A 13,266-nucleotide genomic window follows, 5' to 3' on the forward strand; every position below is an offset into this window, starting at 1 on the left:
ACGTCGTAATCGTACTTTATTAGATATGGTGCGATCTATGATGTCTCTTACCGATTTACCACTATCGTTTTAGGGTTATGCATTAGAGACAGCTGCATTCACTTTAAATAGGGCACCATCTAAATCTGTTGAGACGACACCGTATGAACCATGGTTTAGCAAGAAACCTAAGCTGTCGTTTCTTAAAGTTTGGGGTTGCGATGCTTATGTGAAAAAGCTTCAGCCTGATAAGCTCGAACCCAAATCGGAGAAGTGCATCTTCATAGGATACCCAAAAGAAACTGTTGGGTACACCTTCTATCACAGATCTGAAGGCAAGAACTTTGTTGCTAAGAATGGATCCTTTCTAGAGAAGGAGTTTCTCTCGAAAGAAGTGAGTGGGAGGAAAGTAGAACTTGATGAGGTAATTGTACCTTCTCTCGAATTGGAAAGTAGCTCATCACAGAAATCAGTTCCAGTGATGCCTACCAGGGGTGGAGCCAGGACGAAAAACTAGTGGGGGCAAAGAGGTTTACAATTTTTTTAGAAACATGTATACGAACTAATGGGTAGATCATGTAAAGGACCAGCCACACACGCATACATATAGTGTCGAATTAGCAAAATCATATAATTTATTATAAGATAATGTCATCACACACATAAATATGACATGTTCAGTGCCAAAATAAAAGTAAACTAACCACGTAAGATAGAATAACTTGAGAAAATGGCTATGTCATCCCTTTTCATTGCTATGTCCCTGATTTCTAGCCTGCAAGCTGCATAAAAAATCATTTTTAAACATAGAGAGAATGTAAACATTGATAGATGAAAATAAAATCTTGAGCACATTACCTCCTTCCGTTTCATCCCACGACGATTTTTCGCATGAAAGCGTTTAACTATCACCTCATTACGAATAGTATCCAACATTTCTTTTTCCACAAAGCAAGTAAGGCCATTGCTCAAATAATCATCACCCATCTTGTTACGCAAAGCATTCTTCACAAGCTTCATTGCTAAGAAGCATCTCTCAATAGTTGAAGTGGCAACAGGAAGAGTCAATACTAGCTTTAAAAGTCGATAGACAAAAGCATAAGAATGATGCTTCTTTGTAGACACCATCAGTTTAGCTAGATCATTGATAGTTTCCAAGCTAGCAATTCTTGTATCATTGCGTACATTATCTATGTAGAGGCAAAGCTCTTTCTCAAGATGGTCTAGCTCGTTATCACTAAAGTCAGTAGGATAGAACTTAGCCAACTTCATCAGCTTCTCATCATCATAGTGACTAAACTGACAACTTGGGTTGAAAGTAGACATACAACAAAGCAACTCATTGTTTACCTCATTGAATCTGCGGTTTAGTTCTTCTACCAATAAATCCAAAACAACAATAAAACAGTCGACCCAGTAATGATGCTCATTATTAATTCCAGTCCTTTGCCTTGGCTTCTTTGGATTTACATACTCCTTTTCCTTTTCCATGTCCATAGCAGAAATATCATTCTTGTTGCAAAAAGAACATACCTTGCTCAGGAGAGAATTCCATCCATGCTCAGATCCAAGCTTATCTTGCTCTTGCTTAGCTGATTCCACATCCGATATAGCATTAACAATGTCCATATCCTTTCTTTGAAAGGTTTTTGATAGCCCATTTGTTAAAGCTAATATAATCATCATCATATGTAGGAAGAATGTTGAATCAAATGACTGGAAATATTTTAAAAGACCACTAGCTTGGCGTTTCTTAGTAGCATCTGAACCCTCTTCCTCCACATATTCTAGTACTTTTATCACAGAGGGAAACATCTTAGACAAACTCAACAAAGTGGTATAATGAGAATTCCATCTAGTATCACCTGGTCTCTGAAGAGAAAGCTCCTGGTTTAATCATGATCCTGTAGCAATCTCTCCCTTACGAATCGCTTTTCTTACTTCTTCTCAATGGTTCTCTCTAAGTTTATCCTTTCTCTTGCAAGATGATCCAACAACAGTCACCAACAATGGTATCATATAAAAAAAATCTCCAACATCAAATATCCTTTTTGCAATGGCCACAACAACCAATTTAAGTTTATGAGAAAACCAATGTACAAAATAAGCTGAACTGTTCTCCCTCATAATCTTGGCATGCAAACCATTAAACTCACCTGACATATTGCTCGCTCCATCACAACCTTGTCCCCTCGTTGTAGACTCAAACCAATTTTTGAAATTATAAAATCAATTTTAGACTTGAGATAAGAAGATGTTGTTTCCTCCACATGAAGAACACCAACAAACCTCTCATTTGAGAGTCCATGTGTATCAACATAATGTATAACCACTGCCATTTGCTCTTTGTCAAAAACATCACGACATTCATCAACTAATAAGCTGAACACGCCATTGTCAAGCTCCTTCAAAATACAATTCAATACTTCTTTTGCAAAGCACTCGATGATATACTTTTGAATTATTGAAGACAACAACTGATTATGAACTGGGGCATTTTTGAATGCCTTGGCTATAACATCATTGTGCATAATTGTATAGTCCATCAACTCTTGATAGTTTCCTTTATTTGTAGACTCTTTTGACTCATCATGGCCCCGAAACGGTTGTCCTTGATGCAATAAGTATCTGCATACATCAATTGCAACATTTAACCAGATAAGATGCTCATTTTTCTCAAGTTCACTCTGTTTATGAAAGGCTACATGGATTGATTGTTCTGTTTTCATTAGATCCTCACCATTCTTAAGTGCCTTATTATGAAAACTATCACGATCACCAACATGAGTCGCGAATCTCTCTACTGCCTTCTTCCAATTGACAAAGCCATCTATCACAAATGCATCATGCCCAGGTTTGTTACCTTTAATGTTGTTTCTAAACAAATAACAATACAAGCAATATGCCTTGTCCTCTACCCCATTGTACTCTAGCCAATTACGATGCAGATCATACCATTCAGGACTGAAATACCGGTTATTCTTACCAATCCACCTGGGTTTAAACTTGGCTAGACAAGGTTGATAAGCCCCCCATGTCAGGTACTTTCTCCTAATCTCCTCATGCTGATTGATGTTATAATGTGTAAGTCTCTTCCTTTTAGATGGATCCCGAGTAAGCTTGTCCAGATCAACTATTTCAGGCATACTACCATTTGTGGATTTTGCAAAATATCTCTCCATTAGCTTTCCTGGCAATGTCAAATAGTTAAATGATACATAAATTGACGTACATCAAGTCAGTATAATACTATAGTCTATATATTTTATTCTACTCCCAGCAGAACTGAACCTAGGGTTTCAGGAGTGGTTACTTATTCATACGAAGTGGTTATATGAAGCTAGATTGAGTCAACCTAATTACCAACTTGTACTTTTTAAACATGGAAGCAGAATAGACTAATACTCTGAAAATTAGAAGGGAAAGATCAGAACTGAAGCTAGGGCTGATGAGTGGCACGAGGCTTTTTCAGTTTTTCTCCTTAGGGACGGCAACCCGGGCCGGCCGGCCGGTCGGCAGCTCGGCGTGTACGTGCAGAACTACAGATCGAGGTTGATAGTTGGGCATTGGCGGCGGCTTCGTTTTGCTTCGGCAGTCATAGGAGAAGCCAGACGACGGACGAACGAGATACAATTTTCTTTTTGTTTGACGAACGCATATGTTTCTAGCCTGCTTATATGCATTGCTTCGTGTCTCAATCTCTGTAAGATGGGCTACTCCGCTGCTGGGCTGGGCATTATATAACATATCAGTAGAGAAGTAGCCAGGCAGTGGGGGAAAATATCCTAGGCCGAGCGGGGGCAAAGCCACGTATCTGAAGCTAGTTATAAGTGGCCCAAAAAATCGAGTGGGGGCATTCGCCCCCACAACCCTATACGTGCGTTCGCCCCTGATGCCTACACCAACTAGAGAGGAAGCTAATGATAATGATCATTAAAATTCAGATCAAGTTACTACCGAACCTCGTAGGTCAACCAAAGCACGTTCCACACCTGAGTGGTACGGTAATCCTGTTCTGGAAGTCATGTTACTAGACCATGGCGAACCTACGAACTATGTGGAAGCGATGATGAGCCCAGATTCTGATAAATGGCTTGAGGCCATGAAATCTGAGATAGGATCCATGTATGAAAACAAAGTGTGGACTTTGGTTGACTTGCCCGATGATCGGCAAGACACAGAGAATAAATAGATCTTCAAGAAGAAGACTGACACTGATGGTAATGTTACTGTCTACAAAGCTCGACTTGTTGCGAAAGGTTTTCGACAAGTTCAAGGAGTTGACTACGATGAGACTTTCTCACCTGTAGCGATGCTTAAGACTGTCTGAATCATGTTAGCAATTGTCGCATTTTATGATTATGAAATCTGGCAAATGGACATCAAAATTGCATCCCTTAATGGATTTCTCAAAGAAGAGTTGTATATGATGCAACCAGAAGGTTTTGTCGATCCTAAAGGTGCCAACAAAGTGTACAAGCTCCAGCGATCCATTTATGGACCGGTGCAAGCATCTCGAAGTTGGAATACACGCTTTGATAGTGTGATGAAAGCATATGGTTTTATATAGACTTTCAGAGAAGCCTGTATTTACAAGGAAGTGAGTGGGAGCTCTGTAGCATTTCTAATATTATATGTGGATGACATATTGTTAATTTGAAACAATATAGAATTTCTGGATAGCATAAAAGGATAATTGAATAAGAGTTTTTCAATGAAAGACCTCGGTGAAGCTGCTGCTACCTCTTGAGCATGCGTTGGTTTTTTCCTTGAAGAGGAAAGGGTGCTGCAGCAAAGTAGCGTAAGAATTTCCCTCAGTTTTGAGAACCAAGGTATCTATCCAGTAGGAGACTCGCAACAAGCCACCGAATACCTGCACAAACAAACACCAACTTGCAACCAACATGACAAAGGGGTTGTCAATCCCTTCACAGTCATTCGCAAAGTGAGATCTGATAGAGATGGATAAACAGTAAAGTAATATTTTTGGTATTTTTGGTTTATGGAACGAAAAGTAAAAGATTGCAAAGTAAGGGAACGGCAACATAAATTGGCAAGTTGACGGGAAACTAATATGATGTAAAATAGACACGGGGGGCATAGGTTTCACTAGAGGCTTCTCTCAAGATAGAAATTATTACGGTGGGTGAACAAATTTCTGCCAAGCAATTGATAGAAAAGCGCAAAGTTATGAAGATATATATGGAAATGATCATGAATATATGCATCACGTCCGTGTCAAGTAGACCGAAATGATTCTGCATCTACTACTATTACTCCACACATCGACCGCTATCCAGCATGCATCTAGAGTATTAAGTTCCTAAAGAGCGGTGTAACGCATTAAGCAAGATGACATGATGTAGAGGAATTAAATCAAGAAATATGATGAAAACCCCATCTTTTTATCCTCGATGGCAACAATACAATACCTGTCGGTTCCCCTTCTGTCACTAGGATCGAGCACCGCAAGATTGAACCCAAAGCTAAGCACTTATCCCATTGCAAGAAAAGCAAATCTAGGTGGCCAAACCAAATTGATAGTCGAATTCAGAGGAGATTCAAATAATATTCATAGATAAGATGATCATAAATCCATAATTCATCGGATCTCGGCAAACACACTGCAAAAGAGTATTACATCGAATAAATCTCCAAGAACATCGAGGATAACATGGTATTGAGAATCAAAGAGAGAGAGAGAGAAGAAGCCATCTAGCTACTAGCTATGGACCCGTAGGTCTGAAGTAAACTACTAATGCTTCAACGGAGAGGCAATGGTGTTGATGTAGAAGCCCTCCGTGATCGATTCCCCCTCTGGCAGGATGCCGGAAAAGAACACAAGATGGGATCTCACGGGTACAGAAGGTTGCAGCGGTGGAATAGTGGTTTTGTGGCTCCCCTGGATGTTTTTGGGGTATAAGAGTATATATAGGCGAAAGAATTAGGTCAGGGAAGCTACGAGGGGCCCACAAGGCCGGGAAGGGGGGGGGGCGCCCCACCCCTGGGCGCGCCCTCCACCATTGTGGGCACCTCGAGGCTCCTCTGACTTGCACTCCAAGTCTCCTGGGCGTCTTTTGGTCCAAGAAAAATCATCGCAAAAGTGTTATTCCATTTGGATTCTGTGAAACTCAAAAACAAGGAAAAACAGAAACTGGCACTAGGCTCTAGGTTAATAGGTTAGTCCCAAAAATCATATAAAATAGCATATTAATGCATATAAAACATCCAAAACAGATAATATAATAGCATGGAACAATAAAAATTATAGATACGTTGGAGACATATCAAGCATCCCCAAGCTTAATTCATGCTCGTCCTCGAGTAGGTAAATGATAAAAACAGAATTTTTGATGTGGAATGCTACCTAACATATTCATCCATATAATTCTCTTTATTGTGGCATGAATATTCAGATCCGTAAGATTCAAAACAAAAGTTTAATATTGACAAAAAACAATAATACTTCAAGCATACTAACAAAATAATTATGTCTTCTCAAAATAACATTGTAGCGACCAGACCTCAAACAGTCTGATCTCTGTGCTCAGGTGTCATCCCTGGATCAGTAATGCTGACACCACACAGTACTTGAAGGATTTATAATAGAGTAGCAATCACACACTTATTACATCGAGTGTCTCAATAGAGAACTTATTACAATAAATATGGCTTAAGGCCATCTAATAATGATAACAACGGAAAGCTTAGAAGAGAAGTGAGTCCATCAACTCCAACGGCATCACTGAGTATACAACCACGACCTAAAACTCCTTAATCGTCGTCTGAAAAGTCTGCAACATTAATGTTGCAGCCTAAAACGGGTCAGCACATGGAATATGCTGGCAAAGTAACACATAGAGAGTAATGGAATGAAACAGCTATACTATATGCATATTTGGCTGGTGGAAAGCTCTATGGTTACAGTTTTGTGTAAAGCTAATTTTTCCCTACTGCAAAGGAATAAATTTTATTTAACTATCATGGTAGTTGTTAAACATTGAGAATGGTTGACAGCATTCTCAATCCCAATTAAGCATCATCATTAACAAAACCCGACAAAATTAGTTTAGAGTAACATGTTGAGATTCACATGATAATCCAAGTACTAGATACTCAAGATGTCCATAACCAGGGACACGGCTAACCATGATTAGTTTATACACTCTGCAGAGGTTTGCACACTTTTCCCCACAAGACTCGATCGCCTCCGTTTGGTTTCTCGCACTACATGGTGTTTGAGAAGACGGATCTCCGAGACATAGTCTTTCATAAGCGCTAGCACCTTACGATGGATAGACCGTTACACCTACTTCCCCCTACATCTACTAGTCTACCCTGTAAGAGTTCGCACGACTTAATCAACTATGCTAGAGCCCATAATAGCTTGTGGCTGCACACGCAAGTTTCTAGTATGGAAAATCTCATGATCCCTTTGGGCCTGGGTGGCGGTCCATAAAGAAAAACAGGCAATCCCGGAATACCCAGGTACCTCAATCCACCAAGATGTGTGTTTACGTTGCCACCTTAGATAAACCATTAATTAACAAACTCACATCTGTCATGGATATCACTCACCCAATCCACGTCTACTAGCATAGCATGGCATAATAGGAAAATGTAGAAGTAACTCCCAAAGGTTTGATAATACAACAGGTAATAGGTACTACCTCAACTACTTCCCAAACCCACAATTTAATTTGATCCTAATCATGCAATGTTTGAGGATTGATCTAATGCAATAAAACTGGGTAGTAGGAGGTATGATCAAAGTGTTACTTGCCTTGCTGATGATCCGCGAAACCTAGAGATTCGAAGTAACAGGCGGCGCACTCCGGGTATTCTATCGCAGACAAACAAACAAGCATACAATAAGTATTCATCTAATGCACAGGTAAAACTCAAATAAGAGATCTAATCAGAAAGTTCAACTTAAGAACTCCGGTTTGCAAAAAGAATCAAATCAAAGAAGCAACGAAAGTCAAACGGCAAAAGAAACAGGCTTCATTTACTATTCTGGATCTAGGGAAATTTTTACAGTGGAAAAAACTTGTTTAAGTTGGTTAAATGGATAGAGGGTTTCGAGACGAAACTCCAGGCGCTTGAATCGCCTGATTCCGATAAACCAGCGAAAAGTTATACTAGAACGAAAATCGGATCAGAAATCGCGATCAGAAAAATCGCGGATTTAATCCGAGAAAAGAAAAACGACGAACGTTCGCTAGAACGAACGAACGAACACTCACTATTTAAATAAATCGGAAAAACCGATCTATTTAAAAAAAGCGAAACTAAAAAAACAAACAAAACCGTCGGAAAAACCGAACGGTTTTTCGAAAAAAACCGGCGTCTAAAAAAAACTACCCGGCAATTCCGGCGAAGTTCCGGCGGCGGCGGCGGGGTCGGCGTGGAGCTCCGGTGCGGGGTGGTCGGGCGGCGGGGCGGCGCGGCGCTGGCGGGCGACGGCGGCGGCGGGATCCTGCGGCGAGGCGGCGGGGCAGCGCGGCGCGGGCGGCGGCGGCGCTAGGGTTCGGGGCGGCGGGGCGGCTCGGTGGGCTGCGGGGTCGGGCGCCCCGGCTTTAAAGGCCGGCCCCGGAGGAGTCCGGGCCTAACATGGCCCATAGGTCGGTTTCATTTTTTTTAAATTATTCCACGCAGAAAAACAAATAAAAGAAGTACTAAACGGACTCCAAAAATCCCAAAATAAATTTTCCCGGGCTTCTAAAATCAAGCCGCACAAGGTGAACATTTATTTGGGGCCCTAATGCAAATTTGAAAAACGCACATTTTTCGTAAATTCAAATAAAATATCGAAAAACTCCCAAATAAAATCTTATTTGATTTTATTATTAAATCCTCAATATTTCTTTATTTTGGGAAAGTCATTTTATTCCCTCTCTCATATTTTTGTAATAGAAATAATTGACGATAAAATAATTAAAATCAAGTGATCCTATTCTCAAAATTTGAGAAAACTCAAATATGAAAATAACGAAATCCCCAACTCTCTTCGTGGGTCCTTGAGTTGCATAGAATTTCTAGGATCAAAACCAAAAGCAAATAAAATATGATATGCAATGATGATCTAATGTATAACATTCCAAATTGAAAATTTGGGATGTTACAAACCTACCCCCTTAAGATGAATCTCGCCCTCGAGATTCGGGTTGGCTAGAAAATAGGTGAGGGTGGTCCTTGAGCAAATCTTCCTCTCGCTCCCAGGTGGCTTCATCCTCCGCGTGGTGGCTCCATTGAACCTTACAAAACTTGATAATCTTGCTGCGGGTGACTCGGCTAGCAAACTCGAGAATCTTAACTGGTTTTTCCTCATAGGTCAAATCACTGTCCAACTGAATTGCTTCCAATGGCACTGTGTCTCTCAAGGGTATGTCAGCCATCTCCGCGTGGCACTTCTTCAACTGAGAAACGTGGAACACATCATGAACTGCTGACAATCCTTTGGGCAATTCCAACTTATAGGCCACTTCTCCCATACGTTCCAATACTCGGTATGGTCCTACAAATCGTGGCGCTAACTTTCCCTTAACACCAAAATGCTTTGTTCCTCGAAGTGGGGATACTCGAAGATAAACTCTGTCTCCGACTTCGTAAACTGTCTCCTTGCGTTTAGAATCTGCATAGCTCTTCTGCCTGGATTGAGCTACCTTGAGTTTATCGCGAATCAATTTCACCTTCTGTTCAGACTCCTTAATCAAATTAGGTCCAAACAACTGGCGGTCTCCAACTTCATCCCACGACAACGGTGTCCTGCACCTCCTTCCGTACAAGGCTTCTAAAGGGGCCATCTTTAAACTTGATTGATAGCTGTTGTTGTAAGAGAATTCTGCATATGGCAAATTGTCGTCCCAACTAGATCCATAATCTAGCGCACAAGCTCTCAGCATGTCCTCCAAAATCTGATTGACTCTCTCGGTCTGTCCATCTGTCTGTGGATGAAAAGCTGTGTTGAACTCTAGCCTGGTACCCAAAGTTTCGTGCAACTGATTCCAGAGCTTTGAGGTAAACTGGGTTCCTCTATCTAATACTATACTCCTCGGAACTCCATGTAAGCATACAATCCTGGTCATTTATATCTTTGCCAACTTAGCACTGGTGTAAGTGGTCTTTACCGGGATGAAATGAGCTACTTTCGTCAACCGATCAACTACAACCCAAAACGAGTCATAGCCTGAACGAGTCCTGGGTAATCCCGTGATAAAATCCATGCCTAACTTATCCCACTTCCATTCGGGTATCGGCAATGGTTGTAGCAATCCTGCTGGCTTCTGATGCTCTGCCTTTACTCTCTGACATACATCACAAACTGCTACATACTCCGCAATGTCCTTCTTCATTCCGGTCCACCAGAAAATATCCTTCAAATCCAAATACATCTTGGTATTTCCTGGGTGAATCAAATACGGTGAGTCGTGCGCCTCTTGCAGAATCAACTTCCTGATCTCCGGGTCATTGGGCACATAAACACGGTCTCCAAACCATAGGGTGTCGTGCTCATCCTCACGAAATCCTTTAGCCTTTCCTTCGCTCATTTTCTCCTTTATAGAGGCAATCTCCTTGTCAGTCTTCTGAGCTTCTCTGATTCTATCCATCAAAGTTGACTGAATCTCCAATGCTGCTACATAGCCTCTCGGAACTATTTCCAAACATAGCTCACGAAGATCCTCGGCTAACTCCTTTGGTATTTCTCCCGTCATTAGTGTATTGACATGGCTTTTACGGCTCAATGCGTCAGCTACTACATTAGCCTTTCCGGGATGGTAATGCAATCTCATATCATAATCCTTGATGAGCTCCAACCATCTCCTTTGTCTGAGGTTTAACTCCTTCTGCGTGAAAATGTATTTCAAACTCTTGTGATCCGTGTACACCTCACAATGATTTCCAATGAGGAAATGTCTCCATGTTTTCAATGCATGCACTATGGCTGCTAACTCCGAATCATGCGTGGCATAATTCAGTTCGTGGGGTTTCAGTTGTCGTGAGGCATATGAAACAACTCTCCCTTCCTGCATAAGTACTGCTCCAAGTCCTCGTCGTGAAGCGTCGCAATACACCTCATAATCCTTGGTCTGGTCTGGCAAAATCAACACTGGTGAAGTAACCAAGCGTTTCTTCAACTCCTGGAAACTAGCCTCACACTCCTCAGTCCATATGAACTTGGTATCCTTCTTTAACAACTCCGTCATAGGTTTTGCAATCTTGGAGAAATTCTCAATAAATCTCCGGTAGTATCCTGCGAGTCCAAGAAAACTCCGGATCTCTCCAACTGTGGTTGGTGCTTCCCACTTGGTCACGGTATCAACTTTAGTGGGATCTACTGATATACCTTCTCCGGATATAACGTGTCCGAGGAATCCTACTTCCTTCAACCAAAACTCACATTTGCTGAACTTGGCATACAACTGATGTTCTCTGAGCTTCTCAAGTACCAATCGCAAATGTTCCTTATGCTCCTCTTCATTCTTCGAGTAAACCAGGATATCATCAATGAACACTACGACGAACTTATCCAAGAACTCCATAAACACTTTGTTCATCATGTTCATAAAATATGCAGGCGCGTTAGTCAGACCAAATGACATAACGGTATATTCGTACAGCCCATACATAGTTGTAAAAGCTGTCTTAGGTATATCCTGTTCTCGAATCTTCAATTGGTGGTATCCTGATCGCAAATCGATCTTAGAAAACACTTTAGCTCCTTGCAATCAATCAAACAAATCATTGATCATTGGTAGTGGGTACTTGTTCTTGATCGTTACTTCATTCAACCCACGATAATCAACAACCATCCTTAACGATCCATCCTTTTTCTCCACTAGAAGTACCGGGGATCCCCAAGGCGATGAACTTGGGCGGATGTAGCCTTTATCCAGTAACTCCTTAATCTGCTTCTTAATCTCCACCAAATCCTTTGCGGGCATCCTGTATGGTCTCTTTGATATTGGCCCTATGCCTGGCAATAGCTCAATCAAAAACTCAATATCTCTATCCGGTGGCATGCCTGGCAACTCTTCTGGAAATACTTCAGGGAAATCTCTTACCACTGGTACTTCCTCCTGCACAACTCCTGATAAGGAATTTACTTGTGTCCTATTTGGCGCATGCCGGGATACATACTTGATCCTTCTTCCTTCTGGGGTCGTAAGCAAAATTGTCTTACTGGCACAATCGATGTTTCCTCCATACACCGACAGCCAATCCATACCCAGAATTACATCCAATCCTTGTGATTCCAAAATGATTAAATCCGAGGGAAACACATGCCTACCTATACTAAGTGGCACTTGAAAACATCCTTGACTGGCCATATACTCCGCTCCTGGTGAGCTTACTAGCATAGATGTTCTAAGAACCTTAGTGGGCAGGTTATACTTATCCATAAATCCCCTTGATATGTATGAATGCGATGCACCAGTATCAAAAAGAACGAGTGTAGTAAATGACTTAACCAAAAACTTACCGATTACTGCATCCGGCTGCTCTTCAACCTCCTCCACGTTAACGTGGTTCACCTGTCCCCTGTTGAAAGGGTTCGGCTTCTTCCTAGAGCTTCCATTGCCATTCTGGCCTTCAGGACATTCATTGGCATAATGTCCGGTCTTCTGACACTTAAATCAAGTGACTTGGCTCAGGTCTTTCTTGGCTGGGGTTGATGGGTTAGTACGGTTCTGGCCGTTGCTTCCTCCATTGTCATTACCATTCTTGGTGCCGTTGTGATTGTGCGAGCTACCTCCTCCATGGGTATGCTGAAAGTGTCCTCCTGATCTAGGGGTAAATCATGGCTTCTGCTGATCTCCTGAATTGTACTTCCCTTGTCCATACTTCCTCTTGCGGTTCTCAATTTGTTGCTGCTTGCCTTCAATCATAAGAGCACGATCTACCAACTCCTGGTAGTTGTTGAAGGTTGCTATCATCAACTGCATGCTCAATTCATCATTCAGTCCTTCCAGAAACTTCTCCTGCTTAGCTGCATCCGTAGCAACGTCATCTGGGGCATAACGTGCTAATTTACTAAAGTCCTCCACATACTGGCCAACTGTCCATCCTCCTTGGCGCAAGTTGCGAAACTCACGCTTCTTCTTGGCCATAGCTCCTGCTGAAACATGGGCAGTTCGAAAAGCCTGCTGAAACTGGTCCCATGTGACAGTGTCGACAGGAAAAGTGGCTGTGAAATTCTCCCACCATGATGCTGCGGGTCCTTCAAGCTGATGCGCGGCAAACTTCACCTTCTCCGCATCTGTGCATCCAGCTGTGGTCAACTCT

General features: G+C 41.7%; 1 pseudogene; it reads right to left on the reverse strand.

Annotated features, from left to right (window-relative positions):
• Positions 1-749: 749 nt before the first annotated feature.
• Positions 750-3,161, reverse strand: LOC147975898 (uncharacterized; annotated as a pseudogene).
• Positions 3,162-13,266: the final 10,105 nt, after the last annotated feature.

Source organism: Triticum urartu, chromosome 4A (assembly GCF_056163025.1).
Source record: "Triticum urartu cultivar PI428250 chromosome 4A, HENAU_Tu73, whole genome shotgun sequence".
Taxonomy (NCBI): domain Eukaryota; kingdom Viridiplantae; phylum Streptophyta; class Magnoliopsida; order Poales; family Poaceae; genus Triticum; species Triticum urartu.